The following is a 20,494-nucleotide window of genomic DNA, read 5'->3' as shown; positions in this document are numbered from 1 at the left end:
TAAATGCGTACGAGAAGGGACGCTACCTGTTCTGTCATCTCGCTGGTCGAGTGGTCGCCGAAAGTGTTGCAAGTCTGGACCCGCGTGAACGATCGTGGACCACGGGACATCTTACACCTTCACTCAGGCCACCCTCGTCCCAACCACGATGAAACCGTACTCCGAGCTGGACGACCACCCTGCTCCAAGGAACGCTGGACGGAATATGGAATATTCTGAAACAATGATGCGATTGTCTATGGTACAATTGTCTGTCGATCGTTGCTCGTGAGTATCATTCTACGCATACTGTACCTTTCTGGGACGCTCTGTCAGTGTGCTTTTCTTTCTTCAGTTTTGTAAATTAGAGGTGCTGTTTAGAAAATAACATGGCGTTGCTAAAAGCGCGGGGTTGTGTAACTAAATTTGGCCGTGGGAGGGCGTGTATGCGCTGTAGCATATTAAGGCATTTTTTCATGTTTTTATCATTTTATATTAGGTTTTTAAATTAATCTTTTATGTTTGGGTAAAGATTAGAATTAATATGGGAAATATAGAAATACGTAATTTTTATGTGATTATAATAAAATTGTTAATTTTCTGGAAGAAATGTCGCAAAAAGACTTTATGCTATCTAGACATATTTTAACAGTGGTCACGTGATGCTACTGCGCATGTACGATCGCGCTTCTGACATTTCCCGCGCTGTCATTGTAGTGTCAAGATCGTCTTCCAATTTTTATTTTTCTTCCGCAGGAAAAACGTTTCATTTTTTCTCGTTCAACCCAGTTTGGACTCTCCTAACAAAAGTATCTCGCTGTGTCGTGCTGTTTGGTCGTTAAACAACGGAGAAGGCTCTGAAATAAGAAAATGCCAGTGGGTGAGTGCTTATTTTTTTCTAACTTTGAACATTTTTGGCTGCCATTTTATTATTTCGCACTATTTGACGTACAGATTTTACTATCAGAAATTTATTAGTCAAATTTGGTAGCCATTGCGTTATTGTGCATGACGAGAGTAATTATTTAGGTCACATATTAAAAAATGTCGAGGATTTCCACGAATTATTTGTGACATGTCAATTTTTGAAACATCCAATATTAATTTTTTCTGTACTTTTTTATCGTTCAATATTTGACATTTTTTTAGCATTTTTGTCGAAGACTATTTAACGATATTTTACGAAGTGGACACTGAATATATATTTCATCTCATAGAGCATAATCATGTAAAGTGTATTACTTATGTAATATTTTTTGTAATTATTGAAGTTCAACGAAGAAATTTGCACTAAAGAATTGCAGTTTTTAAATATTTTTTAAGTTTCATGAATAATTCGTCGGTAATTTTCAATTTTCATTCGTTTCTTTTCGAAAACTTCGTTCGTTTTCATTAGATTTTCTAAGAGTGTTCATAAAACAGAAATTTCCAAGTAAGCAAATGCACGTAGTTCGACACACATTTGCTCTCGATTTCCATAAAAACGAACTCTCGACTAACGAAACATTATCTTACAGTTTTTACTTATCTCCGCGTAAAAAATCTCTCTTGACTCGCTATAAAATACAATGCGTTTAAAGTTTTATAACCGTTCTCGATATCGTGAGTTAGTATCGTATCGTGAGGTATCAATAGGGGCAAAGATCCATCGCGAAAACGAGGTGGAGAAGGCGATTCGACTGCCGAACTCGCACGAAGGACTTCGAACCGGTCTCTCCTCTCCTTTGCTGCGATCGCGTTTCTCTATCGCGATCCACGCGATATTCAGAGCACCACCCCTGTCGGTGGATCGCTCATAAAAAGGTTTCGATCAATTTTTAAGTGGTCAGAGCCGACCATCGGGGTTTTCTGTTTCTCTTTACGATCCAGGGGGAACGAGCAGGCGGAGGGTGGGACGGGGAGGAAAGGGTAGACGTATTTATACGCGCATCGGCGAGGCTCGCGAACCTATCGAGATCTTCGATTTGTGTGTAACACGACCGACTGACTCCGCAGGATCGAGTCCTTGATACCGCTCTGAATAAGCCCCGCTGATTCATTCTTGTCCACCCGTCGGGACGGACTCTCCTCGACTTGATCGATGATGATCCAGGATGATTTGTATTGTATATCCCCGTCTCGGTGAATTGAATTTCGGGGAATTCCCGTCCGAGCGCGATAAACAGCTTCGAAAGATGCGGAGATTAGACGGCATTACGCCTCTTTCGATTAGGAATCACCGATAGAATGCATGGAACCTCCCACGCCGCGCGGTTCTCGATGCATTTCACACGAGATTCCGTGGGATTTCTTGTAAAGGAGATCGATCACAGTCTCTTAATTGATGCACATCGAGATTCTCGGCTGTGTCACCTCTTGGGGAAATTATTCATCGTTATTGCTCCTCTCCATTTGGGGTTGCAGTAATCCACTAGAAGTTCGTTTAATAATTAACTCAGGGTGGGACAAGTAACGAGTAGACTTTCTGGATGCATGAGCTGTAAATTATAACGTTAAGATCGAAGAGTCAGTTCTTAATTAGCGTAGCGGGTGTCCAAGAATTTTCCAGCTAAATTATAACAAGCATGAATTGTGAGGGAAGAAGTTTATCGATACAAATCTTCTGAAAACTAATCGAGGATCTCATTCGGTTAAACCTCCTGTGCGATTTTCCTCCTTTCCCATCGTTGGGAACTTTCCTCTCCAATTCGAGAATCAATTAGCAGCAGATTCAGTTTCCATGTAAGAAGGCGAATCGCATCAGCAACGCGCGATCTTGCGGAGCTGGACAGAGCGGCCGAGAATGACGATGGAAAAGAAGTTTTAATTAAAGCTAGAATAAGAGTTTAATCGAGCAAAAGGGATTAATTGCCGGAGGGGGTGGGTTAAAACGGGCCAGAGGTCAAAGGGGCGCTGCCTCCTCTTCCTCGATGATTCCTCGTGGCTTCTCGAGCGCCGAGTGGACAAGAGAGCCTCCCCCCATAAATACTCGCGTCGAATGCTCCTCTGAAAGCCCTTTCCCGTTCGCAAACAAAACCGTCCGCCTCGATACTCCGTGCTCTGCCGATGGGAACCGATGTTATTAAAAGCCACGAGCTTTCCTCCTCTCGGTAAGCCTCGTTGAGTTCTCGATCACTTCGCCAACAGGACTTTTCGTTACTGCGTATCGACTCTTTCGACGCATTGGATACTGAATGGTTCTTTAATTATTCAGAAAAATGTACATGTAAAGCTATGCTTAGGATGTCACGGGGCGTTAAATATATACACCACGGATACATTTGTCGGCTGTCCGCGGTAGACACTAATTAATCTCGGATAGAGGTCAATATTTTACAGCGGAAAAAAAGAGAGTAGTTCTCCATCAACCATCGTCAATTTCCCGGTACTCGCAGCGCACAAAATTTCACGTGTTCTCGTTCACGGGCAAACGAATGCGTGCTAAAAAGTATGGTGAACACGGTTCATCGATTTGCCCGCAGTTTTCGGGAAAAACGACCCGCCAAGGCTGGAGAAACATTCGCCATAGAATATCGGAGCCTCTGACACCCTTCGAATCGCTTTTAACGGACCCGTATACCACCGTCGATCTATGACGCCCAGAAATTCCCCGTCGCGGATAAATATGTCGGACAATAGCGTTGCTTTACGCCGATTTGATTTACATCGGATTTTCCGCCGCGGTATTTTCGATCCCGTCGAAAAATCTCCGCGAAGCGGGCTAACACAGTTGCCTTCTCGTCCATTCCTCTTTGTCAAACGAGCCCGTCACTGTCGTCGCGACACACGGCCAAAGTGTATAAAACGAATACCGTGTCACCGCCGCGAACACCTGGTCAGACATATTCCCGATGCCCCTGGTTCCTACGTCTCTCGAGCCAGGAAATACTCGCTCTAATTCCAGCTCGGCACGGTACAATTCGTGGCTGAGTTCTTACGTCGTTTGCTGGTGCAGCGTTATTGTAGAAACTAGGGTAAGCAATAGTTTCGTTTTTAAAGAATCCTAGAGAAAAGTGGCTAAAGAGAAGTAGTATTATTTTCTGGGCTTTAAATTGAATATTCTAATTGAAAGAAGTGAAGGGTTCCAACATTTCGGAAATACGCGTATTCTATATAGGATGATCGCGCACGAATTTACCGACGTATATCAGCAGATCAGAGGTTATTTTCGTAGACGTTCCTTCATCCGTCTCCAGCTATTACTCGTTTTTCTTGAAGAACGCAGGGGTGAAACTAAAAGTCGTCGAGACGGGAAAGAAATCACTGGTCCGAAAGTAATTGGCAATCAGTGCGCGACTGTCTTTCAATATTGGAACACTCGGCAGTATTTACAATTTATTGAAAGCTCGAGACGCCGGTGGACGTCGAGCCGAAAGGGTTGGAGGGGTAGGAAAATTGAAAACTCCATGACACGAGGGTGGGGTATCGGAATTTAAAGGACAATCGCGTCGAGACGTCGTCGGCGAGCCCCTCAGAGGCACCGAATCGTTTCGAATATCTTGGAATATAATTTCCGTCGCGTCGTGTTCGGTTTAAAACGTGGCCCGTGTTTCTTTCGAGTTTACACGAGAGGTGGAAAATTAATGGGCATCCTAGCAGGCTACATCCTGCCGCAATTGCGAAAAAAGGGGCGGCGGTAAAATTTTACCGTGCGTAACAGCGCACGTACGAGCGGGCTATAGTTCCAGCGAAAAGTTCGTCCGAATAAAGGGAGTCTTTGCTGATGTTGCTGCGGAAGGTGCAACGCTTCCAAACAGCCGCATTTCGACGGTATTTGCTGCGATGCAATGGAAAAAGGAGCTGGTACGATGCCGCAAATGAGACAAGCGTTTCTCGCGAGAACCACTTCCCCTTAGGATCATTGACCATCAACATCGCGTAGGTTTCAGGCATCCACGTTGATCCTCCTTCGATCTTCGCCGAAACGATCGGAGAACTCTGATACTCCGACTTGATACGCTTCGGCATAATTTGCTCTCGTTCTTCTTCCATGTGTGCAGAGGCAACTTCGTTTTTTATGAAACGTGCGGGTTGTCGAGCACTTTCTTCAAATTGATTTTGTTTTATTATCGCAGTGGCAGTCTTTCGCGAAGCGAGATGGTAGATCGATGAGGCAGATAGAATAGTGCACTTAGAAAATAAGATACTTACATCTGGGGATAGAGAAGTTCTCATTTGTTAAAAAGAATTTTATTCGCAGAATATTTTCAGCAGCGATAGGATATTTAAAAGACACCCTTGTTGCAGATCATCGTCCATTTCGGAGCGCTTCAGCCCCTGGTCGTTAGAAAAACTGATTCAACCGCAATACTGCATTCATATCGATACTAAATTCATTTCTCTTCTACCTGAGACGTAATGGCTCGTTTGAAAGCGTATACAGCTCGTTAAGAATCGTCGAAGGGAAGAAGAACAAAACTAACCTTGGCGGTAGGGGGGTAGATCGATTCGCGTGCTGTAATTTTTTCCTCGTGTTCGATCCGATTGATGCAAGTCAGATCGATTCGAGGAATGGGTCCCCTTTTTGTTAGAACCACGTTCTCGCGTCTCTACTCCGGATTCCGACGAGTCCACCCCTTCTTCCTCGTCCCCCAGTTACCCTACGTCCGTCCGATTTAAATCGATTTCTCGCCACGATGGAGACCGCTCGAATTTCGTTTTTTGCTCGCGAATAAATCGCCGTAGTGGAAACGCGTGGCGCATTAATTGAAACGCTGGCAAATCGTTTTCGACGGGTCGCCGACAAACGCCGCTATAAGGACGCTCGAAAAATACATCCGGTTCGAAATTACGGTAGGAAAAAAGCAACCGTTAAATAAAGCCAGTAAAATATTATTGGATCCTCGTTTCGGCGGCTTTTTTACGGGCGTGCGCGCGTGGCCACTGGACTCCCATCTTTTTCAAAATATCGAGCAAAACGCGGAAAAAGAGAGGAGCAGGATGGGGATGCGATTCCTTGCGCGAAAACATCTTTGCTCTCGGTCATTCTAGATTGTTAATTTGTCGCGTAGAGCCCACGTCGAATGCAACTATAGACGGTACATGATCTGGTTTCAATGGGACCAGGGACGCAGCCTCTTTCAAGCTGTACCGACACTACCTGAACGACATTTAACCGGAAACTTGATATCGGTGGACATTCACCAGTTCCGAAGCTCTTTCAATTGATCGTACCCTACACGACAAAGAGGATCAACAACGTCGTGCACCGACCGTTTTAACAGTGGTAGGAAGCTGTGCTGTCTCGAACAAACGGCCCAGAACTTGCCCTCCTTTTGGTCGTTATTGGTCCCGAGCATGAATGCTTTCGGAAAAATTCGAGACGCTACTGACCATTATCGACCGCGAAACTATTTGTTAATGGATATTGATTTATCGGTGACGTTGATGGAATACCCCGATGCAGATGCGGCTAGGGTGATTCATGAATTTTAATCGGCACTAAAAAAGTGCTTTCTCATAAAGTAATCGAAATAAAAATAATATTAACTTGAAAACGATCTTAACAATCAGCACTGTCTCCGGTCACTCCTTCGCCTATCTCGTTGATCTCTACCCAGTGCAGTATCAATCACCATTTAGCTAGCGTCATCGGTGCTCATCGATATTATCGCGAACGTTATCGTTATCTGCAGCCACGTCCGCGAGAATGTGTCACAGGCCAGTTTAACGGGAGATAATCAAGAATCGCGGACGCGATCATCAATTTTTCCTCGAATTCGAAACAACGTTTGCATGTCGGGTCAGGAAATGTTAAATCACTTTGAATATTCAGAGCGCGTTTCGACGCGATTCGCGTAATTCCATGTATCCGGTCGCTGGTCCGGTGCGCGCGGTCGCTGGTCAATCGATAAGCTTTCATTATTATTTACTCCACCGGATTGATCGGTCCTGGATTTTTCGCCTGACCGTGTAAACGTTTGGCTAGCCAGTAACCCGTAGACATCGAATCGAGTTTCACGTAGTCGACGATATTTTCGTTCCTCCCGCGCTCCAGCTAAAAAAGGAAATCGCCGCGGTATTTGCTTATTGCAACTCGACGGATCGCGTGAGCAAACATTTAGGTAAACGGGTCGAAACAAGGGATGCGTGCGCGATGAAAGATTGTTTACGAGCCCGGAGCACGTAGGACAGTATAGATTTCGAGAGCAGGCTGGTGGATGTGTAGCTTTATTGGAAGGGAATCGGCAGGCGTGCAACAATTTGGCTCCTGTTGAGAATCTAGACGCTCTTTGTGCACCGACAGCGACTGCACAAAGAACCGGTCGCGTTCGCGCGATAAAATTCCCTGCGACATGGTCTCCGATACTAGCCCTGTCCATAGGTCATGCCAGTAACGGCCATTAGGAAGAGCAGCCTGATATAACAGGCGTCCCTAGAATCTTTCGGCCAAACGTATCGTCCAACTTTATACGACTTACAAGAATACCGCGAATAGACGCGTCACGTATAAACGGTCCTATAAACGTGACATCAATGGAAGATTTTAGCCGGAGGAAACGGCCGTGTCCTAAAATTCACAGCCGTGTGGTCTTTCGGTAGATGGCCAGTTCGTCTCGTTTTAAATCCAAACGACCATCTCGAACGACACGATAGACTGATAAAGTTCAACGAGATCTAAGAGGGGTCTACACTTTGGCTCCGACTCGTCCGCGAAAGCACGTAGACTCTGTGTCTACGTGTGTGTCACGTATAACGCCGGGATACGGAATCTAATGGAATACAGTCGAATGAATTCCAAAGAGGGACGCGCTCACAATGCCATGGAAAGGAAAAAGTCTCGAATTACCATGGAGAAATTCAACTACTTTCGCTCGAGTAACCCGCACAACCAGCCGTTTTTTCGTAGCTTCCCCTCGATCGAAATTCTAGCTTCTCTCGGTGGATGCCGCGCGAGAACCGCGACGGCCAGTGGTATCTCCGATTTTTCTTGGATAACGGCCGAAGTAGAGAGCCCATCTAGGCAACGGAAACAGTCGCGACGATCGATTTTCTGCCGACTACGGGAGAGAGCCTCGTCGGTACGCGACATTCAGCCAGCTAATTTCGAGACAATGGCCTATCGGCAGCTTTTATTTCGCCCTGCGAGGTAAAAAGATGGCGAAAAAGAGAGAGTGCTGGGAAAGAGCATGGGGGTTCAGGGTAGGGTGGGGAACAGAGCGACGCGTTTCGGTCCCCGGACGCCTAATCAGCACAGCTACGTCGTAATTCCGAGGCGCGGATAACGCAGGATCGACTAATCTAATATCGAAGCGAAATTACGCATAAGGGATGCAAATCCACCCTTGCACCCTTCCTCCTCGTTCACGTTCCTCTCCCGTCCGACGGCATCCTAATAAACTCCTTTCATTAGACTACCCTCGCCCCTTCCCTCCCTCGATGCTTGAAGTCGAATGCGCGCGGCGAATGAACAAACTGTGCAGTCGTAACACACAGAGGCTTGGCAACAGCTGCGGAACGAAGCACGCGGTAGTCGCGGTTTTCTCTGCCTCGATCCTCCTCGCGCATATCAGCTCGCTCTGTTTTCCCCCCAGTCTTCCTAACGCTGCAACCGGCACGATGTCGCGCTGCCACACTAAATGCAGCCTCGGGGGAGGGTGGGTAGACAGCGTGGGTGCGAAAAATTTGGGGAGCTGATGATCTATTGGAAGGTGGAGATGACAGGACAGGTTTTGTGTTTAGGAAATTCGGGACTTGAAATTGCTCCATAAATGTAGGTTCTCCGTGAGCTTTTAAACGAATAATATAAACGCATAAAAACATGAAAATACATATAGTCCCATTCCCGCACGGTACCAATGTCCGATATCCACAATAAAATCGAATCAGAATCAGCTCAATTCGTGTTTTCGCTCGCTGTAAATGTAAAATCCAAAAATAAAAGTAGCCCAAAAACGGGATCGAATGGGTTGCATGTTTACGCGAACTTTTTTTACCGCTTTTAAGAGCTAAATGCGTCCCCGAAACGTGTCCCCATCCACGAAGATACACTCTGCGTGTAAAAGCGGGCCACAGTGATGCATGCGTTCGGGTTCGTGTGGGTCCTTGCGTAGGTTGCATTGTCGCTCGTTGCTGCATTCGTGTGCGTCGAACGAGGCGAGCGTTCGTAGTGTCGGTATACAAAATTGGAGACAGAGGGAGGAGAGAAGGGAAGTGGAGCAGCGAGAGACGAATGCGCGGGTTGGCCTGGACGGCAAACAAATATCAAATAAATGGGACGGCTGCGCGAATCCTCGACGTTTTAATTACTGGTATTTAGCTGCGGTATGGGGGTTAGGGGCTCCCCTACTTTTCGTCTCCTTATTTGCAACGTTCTTTTTAAGCTTTTCCTATGAGCGCCTCGGAGCTGTTACGGGATCTAGCTTGTCAGCTCTTAAACGTTCGACTAGCCGACGTTGAAGGTTGTAATTTGTCGGCGAAACTGATTTTCGAAACGGACATTCTCATTTCGACCGGTAATAAGACCGCGGGGTCGAGTACATTCAAATTTCACCGGGACGAGTGTTTTTCGCGCACAGTCTGCTTTTACTAATCTGAAAAACGTAAATTGAATCGGCCAGCGGGTGCACCGTGAAAAGAGTTCCATTAAGCCTGAAATGGAAGGGCGAGATACTGTTACGTGGCTGCTGGGATGTGGGGTTGATACTGATCAGAGAAATAGTCTGACTGCACGTTTTGTTTAAGGAAATTTGTAATTGCGTTGGGATTAACGCGTTGCGAAACTTTTGCGCGTCGTCTAAAGTGCATCCGATTAGGGACAGAGTAAGGGATGTTCTGGCTGAACCAGGTCTCGATAGGAGAACGTCGTAGAGGTTCGCGAAAAAGTCATAGCGGAAAGAAAATGGGATCGTAGAGTTGCAAAAAAGCACGAGTCAATTTTGAAACGGGCTTTTCCCGATGCGTGACCCGTTTCGTTGATGGCTCTGCAATGCCGTTCGAGAAGTGAAATATTTAAAGATAAGCTGTACATCTCACGTCAGCTTATGATACGCGCACGCGATCTGGCGCTCCCTCTGCGGATATGGGTATCATTAACCGGCTGTATTACGAGTGTCACGGACTTTAACGACCGGCACCTCGTTACCAGATAGGAATTAATTATTTCTGGGTAATGAAGTGTCAAAGGAGGGGACACGTTGTTCGAAGTTATTCGACGGAAGATATTTCCCTCATATGGGCTGGGATGGATCGGTGAACACCAGGTCGAGAGAGTTATTTCTAATTACGGGAGCCCCGTGATCCGCGAGCCAGATTACCTGGGCCTGGGATCGGAGCCATTCGAAGATTAAGGCAAAATTGCTGGGCAGGAGCAACCGTGTCACCTAAATTACACGAAATCTGCCTTTGGCCCTTTAACGTCCGTGATTCGTCAGGTAGAGCTGTTGCATACACTTTTTTCAATGTATAATGAGTTGTTACAAAGTTCCCTTTGCCGGACAGGTAGGTAATTTGAGTCTTTGACTTTTTTCCACCAGTCGTACCACGAATTTCGCCCCTATTTTCAGGAGAGGGCAAAGCGTCCTTTCCTATCAGTCACGAAACCTGTATTCCACCCTCGCTACTGGGAGTCATATCTCCCTTAGCTGTTTGTTGAATTGCGTCGATCCTCTATTTCCGTGTTTTTCCCACTCCCCTGTATTCGATCGCGGTCGAAGAAACAGGATCGTGAGCCGTTCCATGAAACATAGGAAGCTACTTATCCCACCAACACTCGGCGACGGTTCATTATCCAGCCGCATAATGATATGGCACTTATGTGCGTACGAACCGGCAGCTTGTGCGCCGCGTTGAAGGCGTTTCAATGGTCGCGAGAATAACTGCGGCAGAAGGAAGGGGTCGTGCCCGTGGGGTGAGAGGGGCGGAGGGGGAACGGTTCGGTTCTACCCCCTTTGTCCTTTAACATCTTTGCGAGCGGCGACATGTCAAACGACCCCGGCCTCCTGGCTGTCCTGGGAATATAAACAAAGAGCCGACGACAGAACTGCAGAAGCAAGTATAATGTCCCCTCGACCTCCCCGTCTTCTCGATTCCACTACCCCCTCCGGCACTTTTCGTCCAGGCCGTTCCTTATTCCTCTTGATCTTTTCCTCCCGCTCCCGCGCTCACAATCTCCCATCGTCTCTCTTTGTGCTCTCGTCGCCCTCCTCTCGTTCGATCCATCTTATTCCGATCTTCGCTCTCGCTCGCAGCGAGGTTCTTTGCATTGTCGGAACTAGAGCCTCCGCGAGATCTTAATTCCTCTTTGCCAGCTCCATTCCCGGACTTCTCGAGCGTGAAATCGGCGCCCCTCGTAGCACCGCGTCACCCCCTCCGTCGTCCATCGCGGCCACCCCGTGACAATTCGTAAGAATAAGACCGTGTCCCATTATCGGATCAAGATATTATCATAATTGCCTGGAGTCTTCGTCGGTCGTTCAGCGAACCTTCTAAGGGGTAGGTGGAATGAAATTAAAATTGAAGCATACACGAAACTATACTCATCTCTGCGACTAGCGTGACTATGTAAGAACTTACATACGTGTGAAAAATTATATTGGAGGGGAGTTTTCTTTTCCGTGGCATTAAATTATGTAACAATAATGGGCTCGTTTGAACGTTTCACTGTTCGTTAGGTACCTGTTTCGACGAGTGTCGTAGAATATTTGACGGTAATTTATACCGAATCGCCGATGATTGGGGATAGTTTACGATTTTGGAAATTGAAATTTTCGGGGAGGGGGAGAGCCAGCGGATCGTTACAGTGCACCATAGGCAGTCTCGGGTCTGTGTTTCTCAAATTTAAAAGATTTCCGTGGGCAGGAAGGGCAGCTCATACATATAAGTTTTCCTGTACCCCCTAGGTCGCGTTCTCTTGCGGGTATCCTTGACTCGTGCCGAGGAGGACGAGGGAATTGCCGAGCAGGAACGTGCAGGAAGTTTAGCGTGATCTATTGGCCGAGTTTTCGCGGTAACGGAAGCGCCGTTGGAATTTAACGAGCTACTCAAAACGAATATTTTGTTCTTGCCTTGGAAGAGATACACAGTCCCCTCGAAAATACGTCGCAGGTAATTAAAGTTTTCTAATTCGCTGGATAAATCGGTGATCCATGATTATACCGGCGATAGATCGTGGCACGATTTAGGGGCGGTCGTTCCGGAACTTTTCGATCTCACGTACCTCGCCGTTCCCAATTTTCGAAAAGCCCTTACGAACTCGAATCGCTCTCTCCTCCTCTTCCTTTGATCACGGTCCAGAAGCTTTCAAAGAAATTCAAAGGGGATAAAATATATTTTCTTTCGCTCCACCTGGAGCGTGTATGAAATTTTTTTTCTACCGTAGTCCCTTCACGTTCGACCATCTCGCGTCGCGCTGTCCAATTTAACCGCAATGTGTCCGAAAAAAATAAAACTCTTGAAAAAACGAATCGAACGAGAACCGTCGGATAATACCCGAAACCTATACGGATAATCTTCAAAGCGCTGATATCATCAGTACGCGTTGCGACCGATAAGAACCACTGATGCAATTCCACCTATCGCGCGTGTTATAAATATTGTCCGTGGCTACAAGTAATGCTATTCTCTGATCAATCAGTTCCGAGTTTCGTTTTGGTAGGATCTGTTTGAAAAAACCAGCAACTACCTCGAGCAATCCATACTATTTCTATTTGTTTTCTCCATTCGGCCATCTTCATTATTTATTTTTCGACGAATCACTAGCTCCCAGCCCATGGAGTAGGTGGGAATCTTTGTTTAATGAATTACCCTTCTCGACGTGGCATTAAATGAAATCTGAAGGAAGGCGGTGGACGTGAGAGGGGTAGCTCGGGTAAATTGATACAAACGACACACTGCCCACCCTCCGCTTCCATTTTCTTCTTTTCACCCGGCTTTTCTTCTTGCTTTTCCCACCTCGCCTGAATCCTACCGATGCGGGAAGAAAGAGGGAAGGTGTTCCAAGTTATTTTACCGGCGTATCCCGCCGATCAAAATGCCGAGAGGCGCAGGGAATTAATCTCGCAAGTACTTCTATTCCGTCAAACGTCAGCCCGACACGCCCCGATAAGTGTACGTTCTGCAAATTGAAATTGAGGATCACCCTGGGGGAATTGGCCTTTCCTGCTAGGCGCGGTTTCAGGAAATATTGTTCCACGGGATCGTTTTACGGGGGAGACATTGCCAGGTATTGTGTTGGCTAAACATTTGTTTGCCTGTATGGGGAAGTTCGTCGATTAGAGGGCTCGGGTAGGGTGCTTCGCCGCGATGGCCACGGGGTCAGGGATAACGAGCGGACGAATATTCAGCGAGCCCCGAGAGTTTCGCCTTGGTCGTTACTTTTATTGCGAGCATCGCAAGAATAATGCGTTTCCATGGTCGGCGTTCTATCATCGGGAACGGGCACGATGTCCAATTTCTCCCGAATATAAACTGGAAATGATCCATGAGTCGACTTGTTTTTCGCCACTGTTATTGCACCAAACTATTCAGCGGATTCCTCCCGCGGTTTTTCCACGAACCGATCGGTCTGGTAATAGCGTCGCATTGACGTTCAGCCGTCGTCATCCAACTTTATTTATTCGCTTCGCGGCTCGTTGAGCTTCGTCTATTCCGCCGTGGTGGCAGCCACTAAATTAATTTTGGACAGGTTAGGGAGGGGGTAGGAGCAACAAATTCCTTCCGACACAGTCAATGAGATGCGGCAAGTTGGCGGGAGCCCGAGCCACGCTCTACGGTACCTACGAGAGATTATCCTAAGAAAACTTTCCCGGGAGTTGCCGTATCCCCAGCCGTTACTGCAGTTAAACAATCTACAAAATTGAAATAATATGCAGATGTAATTTCGAGTAACTTTATATCGCGCGGCCGGCTCGCGCAACCCTCCGCAGCTCCGCCTCGACCCAAGTGTCCCAGGGCGACGGAAGTTCGTGACGAGCCTCGATACTTTCGAAATGCTACTCCCTGCGCGAGCATCTCGACGGCAAACGAGCGAATATCTTTTTTTCCAAACGGTCCCATCTCCCGCGTCCAACCGCCTTTTTCTTTCCAAGAGAACGAGCTCCTTACGTCTTGGGAAAAATTACCTTTTTTTACGGTGCACTGGGAATGATGCTACCATCCTGGAGAATAATATTTACGCTTATTAAAAAGTTTCATAATTTCTTGGATTCTGGGTTAACCTTTGGCTGCCTGATGCGGCTCTTACATAACTTCAATTTCTATTGAACTATAATGCTATTAACTTCTTGCCTCGTACTCCAATTATTGGAGTAGGCGGTAGCTTGCGAGTTAATTAGATTATTATATCATAGAATTGATCAGGCAAAAATGGTATTTAAAATGTTGTACCATTAGAAGGAGTTGTTTTACGCTGGGTAGGCAAAGTGTTTTGCGCGCTACGCCCTGATAAATTCATTCATTACGGAACTGTAAACTGCAAGATCGATGTAAACAGTCGCAGTAAACAAGTAGTTCGCCTTATCGTTCATTAGCAATTCAACCTCCCTATTTTGCGCCCGTCTAACAACAAGCTAAAGATCAAGTATCCAAACCTACAAGTACCTAGGCATCTTAACGAGTCAAGAAAGCAGCATAGGTCACTTTAACGTCTCCTTGCCAATCAAGGTCTAAAAGCCTAGGAGTTCAAAGCTGCTCGCGAATAGCTTCTTCTTGCCCTGCTCTCCTCGCCATTTGCTGGCAGCCAAGCATCGCCGCAAAGGGGAGATGATCGGGGACTGTCGCGTTACGGCACCGAAAATTATATAACTCATTACCCGGGATTTCTTGCGCGGAAGAATCCCATTCCCGCGACAATTATCCTTGGCCAAGAAAATCGCACTTATCCGGCGGCATTCGGGTAAACGGAGGCGAGTGAGAGGGCCGCGGTATTAGGAATTCTTGCGCGACGTGTACCCTCCATAAGACTTGCCGTAATAACGGAGTCTGGCTCGCGTGTACGTGTGTCCAGCGGTGGAAAATGCTCGGTATGCGGGCTGGTATATTGTGCACGGTTCGCCACGGCTTCCGAAATGCCGTGGATACTCGTTGCGTCGCGAGGAAGAAGTAATATCGATCGGACGTCATCCATCATGGCTCACTCTATTAAACCAACGTATCCCATTTCCCCCCTGACCCCCTTTTCGCAATCACTTTACTCGTGCTATTCCGCGCCGTGGCTGAGCACCCTTCTTGCTCGCCTTATCCCATCCAACCTCAAACTTACTACCCCGTCTTCGCCCTCGATCTTCTTACCTCGTCCCTTTCGCAGCATAGCGACGGTTCCTCCCGAAACCGTTGTCGTCTGTGACTGATACTCTTGGGGAATCCTCAGTCAGGTTTTCAGAGCCCGTAAAGTCGTTCGCGAAGAGCTTCAGGATTCGTGCAAAGGAATGATAAGGGCGGGGAGGAGATATCTTCGGTACACTGGGTCAGTAGGTTGACCTGGAGTGAATACGCGACGTGACTTGCTCGGTGATAAATCGAATCGTGTTTCCTCGGTTGTGAATCGGGGCAGGGCCTCGCTGAGACAGGGTCACTATTTACGAGCTGTTATCGTTGTCATTGAAATGGTAATTTCAGGGACTGTCTCGCGTGATAGGTACAGGTGTCCCTGAATTAAGTCGGACTTCAATTCTAATCTCGGTACAACGATCGCGGCCTCTATTGAATGCGATTAAATTATTGTTAGCTTAGGTAAGTGGCCTCGGCTGCCGGTCCAGGTCAGAGGACTTTCTCTAACTTCTGCCACCTACTAAATTGGCTACTAAAGATTAATCCCGTAAGCTCGTTTAGCTGTCTAGGTTGCATTGTCCTTGGAAAACTATCCCCCATCCTTGTTCAGAAATCGTGTTATCTGATCAGTCCTGAATTTGCCTCTAAAATTTGCTCCGATAAGACACGAGAGATAGTTTTAACATCCTAATGGAGCCTCGTATTCCTGTGAAATACGACATGTATTTCACATGTTGCACAATATTTGTTCCCGCAAGGCGAAGATCTTGCAAAAAAGTGTATCACCGTTATCCACTCCACGATCCAACGAGAATAAAGGAAGCGTTCTCATTCGCGGATAGATTGGCTTCCATAAACGAATCCGTCTGCGGAATTCGATTTTTGACTCGGGCCAAGCTTCACCCGAGAACGTGTAAACAACAAGCAAACGTCAAGCAAAACTTGTTGACCCATTTTCGGGATGAAAGAGAGACCCATCGAGGAATGTGACGCGAAAGACTCTGGCAGCGGTTTGCGGAGAAATTTATAAGCGTAACTCGTTTTCCGCGCGTTGAAAGCAGCGTTACTCGATACGAAAAAGAGAAACGGATACGACGTCGAGAATCGAAATACGCACAGGTGCGAGGAATACGAGAGGAATCGGCGGCAATGATCGATCCATCGTCGAGATAATCAAATTCCCTGGATAACCAACCACGCAAAATCAATTCACCCGTTGACGGATTTCACGTCACGCGTTTCCATGATTCACGAGAAAAATAATATTGCTTTTAAATTATGCCCACGTTTCAACGATTGCCGGCCATTAAATGTCCCTTTTCAGCGGGTTGACGTAAACGAGACGCGCGAATGAAATTTCATTGAGATTAAATTGCTAGAGGCTGCTTGAATGGTGTGCCAGCACATTATATCGTATTTTATGTGGAATAATTAGCTAGCGTTTCTGGAAGCATGCTTCATATTTAACCCTGCTCTTTTGGTTAACGCTAAATATTCAACTAGCTTCGTTAAAAAATTGTTGTCAAAGTGCCTTGCGCTCCTTCGCGCCGGCAATATCCTTCGGAAGTTCGCTAGGGCGGTTTCGCGACATCGTGAAAAGCTATCTCCATAGTTTGCTGGTTGAGCAGGTCGCAATGGACGCTTGTCGCTGAACGGGAAACGATCGCGTTCAATGAACCGTCGATCAGCGCGCAGCGCGCAGCACGCGTGTACACGGCTCTTCGGGACGTCGATTTGGTCCCTGTCGAGCAGAAGGCCAGGAGATAAGCTAAATGTAGTGACTAGAGGTCAAAGGGGATGAAATCTCGGCAGGAAGCGGTGGCGCAATTTCATGGCAGGACACGGGGGATCTGTTAGGTTCTGGCCGCTTTGCACAGGGCGTCTCACCATGAGGGAATTTTTCACTCGATCGAAGGAAAGAATTGTTTCCCCTCTCGTCCCCTCTACCACCGGGTAGAACCGTCTCCCCCTCGATCGGTCATCAACGCTACACAGAACAGAGATCTGGAGAACGAGCTTCTCTGTTCGTGGAGGACTTCAACTTGTGAAGCTGTTCGACGTGACGTGTTTCCAGCTGGATGCGTCCCCCGTGTATTATTCGGTTTATCGATACACGGGCCGAACGTGATCCGGTTCCAAGACTCTGTTCGAATGTTAATTACTGTTGACACATTCTGACGATGCTGGCGAAGCTTTCGTCGTCCTGTGGGGATACTCTTACGCGTTGTTCCTTCACGCTTTGGATTGTCCCGGTCGGAGACATCGTTGTGGATCGTCCTCTCGATCGATCAATGGCCCCGCCGCTCCTCTACGGCCTCTCGAGACCGCCTTGAGCTTCTATTTATACCTAAAATTGTCGTCCAACATATAACACGAGGTCAGAACAATGAGTTTTCCTTTTCGACTGTTCCCTCTGCACGAGTATTTTGTCCCGTGTGCTCATAATTTTCGTCGTAGCTGCGTATCTGTGTTGGTGGGTCGCGCGGTCGCTGCCGCTTGCGGGGCTTCAATTCATTCAAAATTATCTGCTTCCTTCCTGACCCTTTCTCCACTGCTGCGAGACAGAACAACTTGTGTGCGCCACATTTTGAGAGAATTACGCGCGGCCGTGTTCCCGCCTCGGCGCGGGTTAATGCTGGCCGCGCGGCAAAGCGAAATATGAAACATATTTTTCGCTCCGCCACTTTCAACGGAAAATTATAGTGCCTGGTAATTAGAGTTTGTTCAAATTCCTTTTCGCCTCTCTGTTCGCGAGAACTGGCATTTTCGTTTCGAAATGACAGCAAACGTTGAAGATTTCCACGTTTCCCGTTATACTCTATTCTATTTCCGATACAAAGGCTGCACTCTGCTTTGCATCGCAAGGTATTTTTCATGCTAAGGGAATAAAACATTTGCGCAGTTCCACGTTCGTAATACCTACTCATGTTTGCTCGATGTACACAGCTATAGTTACTAAAATCTCTAATGATATTGCTCATTCCTAACTATAAATATCGTTACCTCAAACCTATCCACATTTTCTTCAACCTGATAACGCAATAATGGTCCTAATTCAAAAAGAAGGTGTAGACAAATGAGCCTGTGGTTTGAATGGTCGATAGCCCAAGAACAGGTTCGCAACAGGTGAGAGGAGATATTGATATTGCAATTCGTAAACTCCGTTAGAGAGAAAGATTTATGTTGCGGGTGCACGTACCATTTCGCGGGGCCCGTAGCTGGTCGAACTCGAATCCTCGCGAGCCAAAAGCCAGCCAGTCAGATCGATACCCCAAATCCCGAGTACACGGGGCTAGTTGTTGCCGTTGTTCGAAGCTGCCCCAGTGACAGTGTGTCTTTTGGAACTGTCTCCAGCAACGACTCCGCAAGTTAACTAGAGACAACCACTTGTTGGCCCGGGCTCCAACTACGGGTCAGAACTAATTCTCGGAGTCGAGCGTTCGGCCGTCCCCGATTCGCCAGCTATTCTTCCAGAATCCTATTAGAATCAATTGTTCCGCGACAACTTAGAAATATCTTCTTGCGATAGGAAGTCTCGAGGTACGTGGCTTTGCAAAGAGCTAAGATTATTCAGGGAAATTGCAGAGTCTACTCCAAAAAGTATTAGGCCAATGAAGAATCCTTTTCGCAAATTACGTAGAGCTTGGCAAGATGGTAGAACGCCATTTCTATCTCTACAGCAAGAGAGAAGCATTCCAGAATTTAATAAGATTACATACTCACGGAAAGTATACTCGAATTTCCACCGAGACCCGTGTTTTCAAAAAGCTTAAGCAGTTTCTCGCGGATAAACGTGGGATTGCATCCCGCGTTCCACCACTCGTTGAATATAAATGTTTTTATTTTTATTTCTTTTTCAAAAACAGGAAAGATTACAGCGAGCTATCAACGTAAAACATTCACAGAACTGGTTTCGTTCGATTCCATCACTTTGTTGAAATGTAACGTTCCGATGTGGAAGTGTATCATACGGGGTTAAAATCTTCTCTGTCTCCATGCCTCTTAAAACTCTCACCGATCGCATTATCGCGCGAACGAGCTCGCTCAGAGAGCAACCTGAGCAAGCTTTTAGCGGTTGAAAACGCGTGCAGTGCACGCTCCTTCTCGTGCATACTCGAAACGCTCTCAGCAGCCGCGTGCTCGCGTCTGGTTTAAATTTCAAATTCCCATTTAATTTATAATTTTGTTTTCTTTGCCAGCGTAATATCTCCGCGTCGTAGCGGCGCGAAGCTTTGGGCATTCCACACGCAGCATTGTATGCACATATCGTTGTTTATTCATTTCCATATTTTCGAGGCGTTTCCTCATAAGAAAGAATCGTGCCCGGGCTCGCGTAAAACATATTTACCTTTTTAAGTGTAATACATGCTCTCATTTTATTTGCCACCTCATGTAAATTCTTCGCTCGTACACCCAGCTAACGCGATTTTTCCATCGTCCCGACCGACAACAACGCGCGATACCAACGGGAAAGTATCTTTTCTGGCATGGCCACGCTTTTTGTGCCATACGATCTTACAATACAATTGCTATACGACCGAGCGCCTTCGTTATTTGCAACAATATTTCAATCGTTCATTAGCTTGCACGATTAAATGGTAAATCGAAGTGGATACTTGAAGAAAGGTAGTTACTTTATTTTATGTCGAGCAAAACGATTTATTATTCTCATCAACGAACGATTGCGGAAGGTAGCGTGATAACGAGAAGCTCGTCGGAATTATTCGCAATTGAACCGATGGTTAATTCAATAGAGGACTCGCGTTTCGATCAAATAGGTAAAATCCTGTTGGAACTGGAATTATATCCCGACCCCGAAGACCACTTGAAATTTTAATAACTCATTGCAAACTGTCTCAAACCTCCGACCCAGGGATATTTATTTCCCCAAATACCGATCGTAGGACCTGTTGCTGCTGAACTCTGGGAAACAATCGCAGCTCAACCATTCCAGAGGCTAACGTTGCATGGTCAAGTTCAAGAAATTGTTCTGAGACTCCTTTTGATAACAGTAGAACGCTATATTCCTGGATAGTTTTTTCTCATTGAATCTCCCACATCTAAGAATCTCCCACGCACACACCCACAAGGAAATACACCACATTTCACTTCATTCTGTGCCAAATTCTTGTTATTCACTATTTTTAATCCTCGCTTACCTTCGACTGGGTCACTGGAGACCTGCTAAATCGAGTGCGCATGGATCACAATTCTCACGATTGATCTGGGCGCAGGTATTAAACTATCCGCTCTGCGAGGGTTAACTGAATAAGCGTTTTAATTCGGAAATGAAGTATCACGTGTCGTGGATCGCGCTTGAATGGTTCTC

General features: G+C 46.6%; 1 long non-coding RNA gene across 1 annotated transcript in view; it reads left to right on the top strand.

The window, feature by feature from the left end:
- The first annotated feature begins 641 nt into the window (after positions 1 to 641).
- The window catches only part of LOC143187266 (uncharacterized), a 129,023-nt gene continuing 109,170 nt past the window's right edge, over positions 642 to 20,494 (top strand). The window contains exons 1-2 of the long non-coding RNA XR_013003176.1: positions 642 to 655; positions 736 to 859. This is a non-coding gene — a long non-coding RNA (uncharacterized LOC143187266). The remainder of the gene's footprint in view (positions 656 to 735; positions 860 to 20,494) is intronic.

The sequence above is a fragment of the Calliopsis andreniformis genome, unplaced genomic scaffold, assembly GCF_051401765.1.
Source record: "Calliopsis andreniformis isolate RMS-2024a unplaced genomic scaffold, iyCalAndr_principal scaffold0022, whole genome shotgun sequence".
Lineage (NCBI taxonomy): Eukaryota > Metazoa > Arthropoda > Insecta > Hymenoptera > Andrenidae > Calliopsis > Calliopsis andreniformis.
This window is presented reverse-complemented; position numbering and strand designations above follow the sequence as displayed.